We start from the raw sequence: 7,583 nt of genomic DNA, 5'->3' as shown, positions 1-7,583 counted from the left end.
AAACAGTGTAGTGTATAGTTGCTCTCTCCTTTTGCCTAATGCTATAAAGCTGGACTGAATTTTCTGGCTGCATATGTCAGGGAAAAAACCTTAATTTAAATACATATGAAATAACTAACTTAATTGTTTGTGGTTTAAGAAATAAAAAATCAGAATTTCCATATTACCATTCATACTGCCCACATTACACATTTAAAACAATACAATTAAAAACCTGAGAATCGGGTGCGGCGGTACACTCCTATAATCCCAGTGACTCATGGGGGCCGAGGCAGGAAGATCCAACGCAGGTTTAAGACCAGCCTCAGCAACTTAATGAGGCCCTGTTTCAAAATTAAAAAGACTGGGGATGTGGCTCAGTGGTCAAGTGCCCCTGGGTTCCAGCCCCAGTACCAAAACCAAAATCAAACGAACAAACAAAACTAAGGAGAATCAAATGATGATGTCATCCTTTTTTAATTCACGATTTCTGCATGTTTAGAAATGTTACATTGATATAAGTGAACTAAACCTGTTATTTATTATTACAGTATTTTGTAAAAACCTAAGAGAAAGAAAAACAGTCTTAGACAACTCTGTTTATCCAGACTTGCTAAGATGTTAAAAGATACCAGTTCATAAAAATCAAAGGGATTAGTGGTACAGCACTTTGGCAAGTATGTGAAAGACCCTGGGTCCAGTCCCCAGCGCAGAAAAAGAGCAGGGGAAAAAATCAAGGGAAATTTCCCTTTTAATACTTAAGGCTTTCTCAGTGGTATACTCTCAAATAATTAGTTACCATAGTTAACATGCACAACCTGTTTCTAAAGGTTAATTCTTTGTTGTATTTTATTGTAATTCTTTATTGTATTTATTATATAGTTTTTTTTTTTTTAGTATCTTAAATGGGTCAATTTTATTATACTTCAGTAAAACTGTTTATTATATAGTTTTCATGTACATATTTTAAAATCCAGTGCTAGGGGTGCAACTCAGTGGTACAGTATTTGCCTAGAGTGTTCAAGGCCCTGGGTTTGATCCCTGGCACCATAAAAAATTTAAATTTTTTACAAATTCCAGATTGTTATTTAATGTGTATAGGACTGTCCATGTTTGACCTTTGGAAACTTGACCTTCAGCTCTGAAGACCTTTAAACACACACACACACACACACACACACACACACACGTAAAATTTAAGTGAATAGAATTTTTAAAAGATGTTATTTATTTATTTATTTATTTATTTATTTATTTATTAATTTAGTGCTGGGGAATGACCCTGGGCTTCATGCATACTAAGCACAAGTTCTACTTCTTGTCCCTGTTGTTCACCTGTTTTAGTCTATGACATAAAATTTTTCTGCTTTTTTTTTTTCCCTGTACTAAAGATTGGACCCAAGAGTGCTCTACCTCTGAGCTATATCCTCAGCCCTTTATTTTTATTTTTAGACAAGATCTCACTAACTCGTCCAGACTGACCTCAAACTTGGGGTCCTCCAGCCTCAGCTTCATGAATAGTTGGGATTATAGATGTGTATTACCCCACCTGGTAAAACTTTGCTCTTTAATATAAAATATTGATGTTCAGAGATATAAAACACAAAAATAATTAAAAATCTATTTCTATGGGTTAATCACTTGAAACATAAACTGTGAAGTCTAGGCCGATACCCCAGCCGTTGCACTGATGAGGTCAATCACAGTGTGCAACAGAAGACATTGATATTAGTTATTTCATAAGATCATTTGAAGGATCAAACAAAATCTACAAATTAAAAGTATTTTGTAAGCTATAGGGCATTAAATTAAATTTTAAAAAATAATTTATCAAATTTGAAATTATGATTTATGCAAGATATCATTCCTATTGTTTCATACGTTTCCAAGGAAAGGTATCACTTTGGAACTATAGTTTTAACTGAAAGGAAGTAGAATGGTCACTTCTGACAGACTAACAACCTGGAAGAAAATAATCTACAGTTAGAGCCATGCTGCCTTAGGGGGACAGTGTAATCGCTAGGACAATCCTTAATACAAAGAAATGGGAGACGTGAGTCTGAAGAGGGGAAATATCAAAGGTACTCTTTATTAAGAGTGAAACTTTGAAATCCATCTATTTAAGATTAATCACTATTCTTTCAGTTAAGCTGTTGTCATCTCTAACTTTCTTTGAGTAGAAAATAATCTACACTTCCAACTAAGTTATTCATGGTCCAATTTGTTCTCAGAATACTATAATAGGCTTTGTGAAGATAAATTTTATAATAGGGATTTAACGTAGTGAGAAGCCAGGACACAGAGGCCTTCCAACACAAAGAGTGTATATGTATGTCAACTGCTCAGTCCCCTCCCCCTCTCCTGCCACCCTCCCTGTTCCCTCTCCCAAAAGGATATTCACCCCTACTTAAAATCTAATTTTCACAAAGGATCCAGATGAAATGGCATCTCCGCAGCTTCGGAGTACAATTGGTTTAGCCATTGCAGTGTTTTTTGGAGTCATTTTCAATGGAGCTGGAGAAAGGGGGGAACTTGGAGTAAATTCCACTGGAAGAAGGAATGCTGGAGAGAAAGGGAAACACATCCAGTCTTTCCTGGTGGCAGTTTTGTCTTGCTTGATGATCACATGTGCACACTGTTGCCTGGCAAGGACTCTCAAAGAAAACTCTGCTTTCCTAGGGAAAATAAAGCTTGAAGGGTGGAATCCTGGAAAAAAACAAGAAAAGAAAAAAGAAAAAGTTATCATTGAATATTTATATGCATAAGTTTAATTTGCCTCGCTTTTGATATCTCAAATACATATAAATATTCGGAGACACTTGATTTTTTTGCTCTTTAGTTGTAGATGATGTAAATTTCCATATTTATAATTTTTCTCTTTTTTTGCATCCAAATGAAGTATATTGGCTATTTGTTTTACAAAGGAGCAAAGTAATGGGAGTACAACTTTATCTTCATTCCAGACACCTTTTTTTTTTTTTTTTTTTTAAAGGGGGTGTTCTATTTTAAACATTTCAAGACATGCAAAATATTAGTATATAAAATCCTAGAAACTCTTCACCTGCCAATGTATTTTAATAGCTTCCCTTTTCCAGTACTCTTACACCCATGCTGTACCTATTTTGTTGCAAATCTGCCCATCTTATTTGCATATTTGTAACAAAGTATAAAAGGATAAAGACTCATTCTTTAGACACAAACTTTGATTTAAAAATCCTATGAATCACATAGGAATTCTGAAGGGGATACACATTTTTAACTATTTTTTAAAGATTTCTGAAATTGTTTTTAAATGTGCTTTTAATGATTTCTAGCACTCACACCTCCTCACTTGCTTTCCAAACTGTTTATACTGTCCCCAATAACACTCAGTGGAAAGCTGTCATTCCTGGCTAAATCCTTACTTAGGGTGGATGCTATGCCTCCGTGAGACAGGGTCAGGAGGTCAAAATCGATTTTGGAGGCCACCTGGAGAGTCCAGGCCATGAACTGACTCAAAAAATTTATATCAGAGCTGGAATGGTCCACCTCCCAGGGTCAGATCTAGCCTGACACTCCAACCGCAGGATGGGGCATGCTAGACCAGCTCAGAGAGAGGGCAGAGTTGTTGACCCTGCTAGCTGACCTCTTCAAACTTCAGGAGAATTTTTTTGGCAGTTACCACGGTGACTGGGTACTCTAAAAGCTTATCCTTCTTACTGAATGGAGGGAAAAAATTAGGAAACTATATGTTAAAACCTACCTTGCAGAGATGCCTACCGTGGCGAAAGTTTAAAGCAAAACAAAACAAAACAAAGGCAAAACAGGAAAGGGGGATGGATTTAAATTGTCTATGCCTTTGATATAAATTTCCACTAATGTCCTTAAAAAATGGAATCTGCATGGTTTTTCAAACTCCAAAATTCAAAATTTGGAGCGGATACTACTGTTTTTACTGTTTCTCTCTCTCTCTCTCTCCCCCCCTTTTTTGGCTCATTGCTGACAACCATATGAATAATGCATTAATATACTTTTTAAACAATGTATTTTATTCAGAAATTCTAATATCTCTCTTCTTTTCTTTGAGAATAATCAGCTTTGAAATAAGATCCATCATATATGCTATTCTATTAGGGGAAAACACTGTAAATAATCATTGCTGCTTCAAAACCAAGCTCGCTCAGGTTTTCTTTTCTTTCTTTCTTTTTTTTTTCTTGAAAGGTGTTAGTTTTGCTTGACTTTAAATAATAAAATTAGGAAAAAAGCAAGAGGCTAATAGTGTTATATTTTTATCTCATACCAAACGACTTAATAAAAATAGTGTATTAAAAATAACACCCTAAACATGCTCTGTCTATAACAAAACATCCAGAGGAAAAAGGTACAACATACCCTTTATTTTAGGGCAATGAACATTGAACCTAAAAAAAAAGCACAGAATTTCTTCCATTTTAATACCAAATGCTGTCTCGTTGTAAAATCCCACAACAACAGAAACACTTGTAAATTAAAATTTAATTCATGGGGAGTAAGTATATTCACAATATAAAACACTAGTTGATTTTTGGTGACAGATTGTAACACAAAATTCTTTAAAATGCTTTCTCTGGGTTGCTAGAAATTAGGTGAGAATCATAATAATTTAGGAGTCTAACATTCTTTAATCATAATAATAGTTCCTCTAAAAATACCAGTGTACTGTGCGATAACTTTTGTAAAATGAAATCATTGACTTTTATTGTTGCTGTTGCTTAGACCTCCCTTAATTTTCCCACCTACTTCTAACAAGATCCAGGTCCTAGAAGCCCAGGAGTGTGCAAGGAGCTCCTTCACCATTCTGGTACTGTGTGTGTGTGTGTGTGTGTGTGTGTGTGTGTGTGTGTGTAAGCACGTGTGCATGTGTGTGACACACACAAATGATCAAGCATTTGTGAGAGTGAAGGGATAGTTGATTTGCATCTTAAAAAGCAACAGTGGTACTATTTTTAAAAAAAAGATGAATTATAGAAGTGTAGTAACTGTCACTCCAAAAATGAATGCAGAAATTATAGACATTTTTAACCTAATCCTGAATGTCCATGTTGCTGTGACATATTTTTATTGTTCTGTAATCACCACTCAGTTCCTGGAAGGGGATAGACATAAAATTTAAGTATTTATTAATTAATCTTAATTTTTAAATAAACCAAAATATAACTCAGGAATAATTATTCCCCCTTGTCTTCTGCTTAAAACAACCACTGACGAGAGAGGTTGGAGAAATAATTTGAGATGATCTCACCATACAATTCAATTATACTTTGCTAAAGCATAGGTCTTCCAATTAGACAATGCATTCTTCGCATTTTAAAGTGGGTGTCCAGGTCTGTGAGTCCCTGAAACTGTGGTGCTGACTCATTGTTTGTGATGATCCAACTGTCCTTTCCAGGTCCTGAGCTCTTGACAAGCTTCCTTTAAGCCCAAGGGCTGGCAAAACAGGAGGAACTACCAAAGGGTGACAAGGTCCTTCTTGGGTTTTGAAAACAGATGACAGAGCTCTGAGAATGAGATAAGTTGGGCCAGAATCTCCTAAGCCATGAGCCTTATCTTGAGTGGAACATTATTTCTAAGTTGGATCTGAAAAGGAAAAAAAGAAAGAAAGAATAAGGTCATGGTTCATTTGTACACAAGAAAACAGTGCTAAGTCTCTTAGCGTGGTTTCCTCTAGTCAAATTCAGGATCTCCTCCACTCCACCCTCCAAAAAACATCAAAAGTCATTTTTCAGTTTTCTGTGCAAATGCTTACTAAAAGGACGAGGAAATAAATAGGTGTTTTATTCAGCAAGTCACAGACTTGAATCTTCCCTTATAACGAATATTCACAACTAGGTATGTTACAGAACCAGAGTTTAGGAGTGAAAGGCACCTAGAGATTATCTAGTCCCAAAATTTTATTTTACATACATATGCAAAGTCTGAAGCCCAGAGGCAGGAACTACCTTCCATACACTATTACTTAGAAGCATCAACTAGGACCTACATCCTACTTGGCATTTCTTGTACATGCAGCCTCTTCACTAGGGTAGAGAATATTAAAAGCCCACACCAATAGACATATTCAAAGCCTTGAAAACAGAGTCAGAATAACTCTGACCATAATTCAAATTAATTAAAAGTTCATTCAGGTTTTCCAGGATACAATTTGAGAGGCCACACAAGTAGAAACACCATAAAATGAGGTAGTGAAATGATAATATCATAGCTGCAATCAGGAGCTTCCAAATGAAGAGGAACTTATTTCTTTTTTAATGTTTTTATTAACATGTTATAGTTATATATAATAGCATGGTTCATTTTGATATATTCATGAATGCATGGAATATAATTTTTTTTTTTTTGCATGGAATATAATTTGCTTCAGGAACTTTTATCTTATGGTTGTTAATATTATTTCTCCAGCTAATTGTTTTTTATTTATTTGTTATGGCTACTAAATATTGATTGATTGATTTCTTTTAGCAGATAGAGTGTCTCTCTCATGACAGGTATCTTGGTGTTACTCTACCTCTTGCTACCAGTGCAATGAAAGAGTCTGTCCAAATAACCATGAAGTACATAAGATCACCAGCCCTAAAAAGAGTTAATCTTGGTTTTAACATTGCCTAATTTACTCCTAGTTAACTTGTATCTTCAGGATCAGTGGATCCTGAAAAGAAAGTAAAAAGAAGGCTGTAGAAGTAGCATGGTAGTGCATGTCTATAATCTCAATCAGAGGTTGAGGCAAGAGGATTGCAAGTTCCAGACCAATTAGAACCTCAGCAATTTAGTGAGGTTCTAAGCAACTTAGGGAGACCCTGTCTCAAAATAAAAATAAAAAGGACTGGACATGTAGCTCAGTGGTACAGTGCCCTGGGTTCAGTCCCTGGTATGAAAACAAAACAAAACAAAACAAAACAAAAAAACCCTGTAGAAAAACATACAAATAATTGCTGATACCTACTTGTCAATCATATTCAGAAGTAACATTTACTAATCTGTATAATACATTTTTAGTGCTGTCCTAAAGTTCCCCTTCTAACTTTTCATGGCATCTGGGAAAAGATCAAAATTTAATTCTGCAAATTTGCCTCTGGACTCCAGGGAAGAAATAGTTCACGGATAAGAATTTAAGAGGGGGGAAAAAAGACTCATAAGTATGCCGAGGGGCCAGTGGCCTTCTAGGGAAGGAGGCTAGTATTTAGAAAGACAGTTATATATGATTAAGAGGTGAAGGCAATAATAAGTTATCCTTAACTCCCATCTAAAATTTCAAAGAAATGCTACGTCCTTTGCATAGATTCAAGTGGGTATTATTTGAGGGAGGCATTTGGGGATTCTCACCACATGTTACATTTTCAGAGCAGGGAAAGAAACACCACTCTGAAGTCAGGTCTGAAGAACATTTGCTGGACAGCACTCAGTCCCAATTCAGCTACTTAGGTGGCACCTGTGTGTGCATGTTTCCATTTCTCAAAGCACTCTGGTGATTTGGACCAGTGGCAGACTTTTTCACCCACAGGAAAAAGATGTTCAGGGAAACTTCTCAGCAGATATGCACACACATATTTTTAAAATCTTTTTTTTTTTTTTTTTTTTTTTTTTTTTAG

General features: G+C 35.6%; 1 long non-coding RNA gene across 3 annotated transcripts in view; it reads right to left on the bottom strand.

The window, feature by feature from the left end:
- Positions 1-807: 807 nt before the first annotated feature.
- LOC124993137 (uncharacterized) overlaps positions 808-7,583 on the bottom strand; it is a 129,443-nt gene continuing 122,667 nt past the window's right edge. For all 3 annotated transcript variants that reach the window (XR_007110257.1, XR_007110256.1, XR_007110255.1), the window contains 2 exons: positions 5,240-5,574; positions 808-2,685 (listed from right to left, as the gene is read on the bottom strand). This is a non-coding gene — a long non-coding RNA (uncharacterized LOC124993137). The remainder of the gene's footprint in view (positions 2,686-5,239; positions 5,575-7,583) is intronic.

Source organism: Sciurus carolinensis, chromosome 9, assembly GCF_902686445.1.
Source record: "Sciurus carolinensis chromosome 9, mSciCar1.2, whole genome shotgun sequence".
NCBI lineage: Eukaryota > Metazoa > Chordata > Mammalia > Rodentia > Sciuridae > Sciurus > Sciurus carolinensis.
Note: the sequence above shows the minus strand (reverse complement) of the source record. Positions and strands in the feature narration are given on the sequence as shown.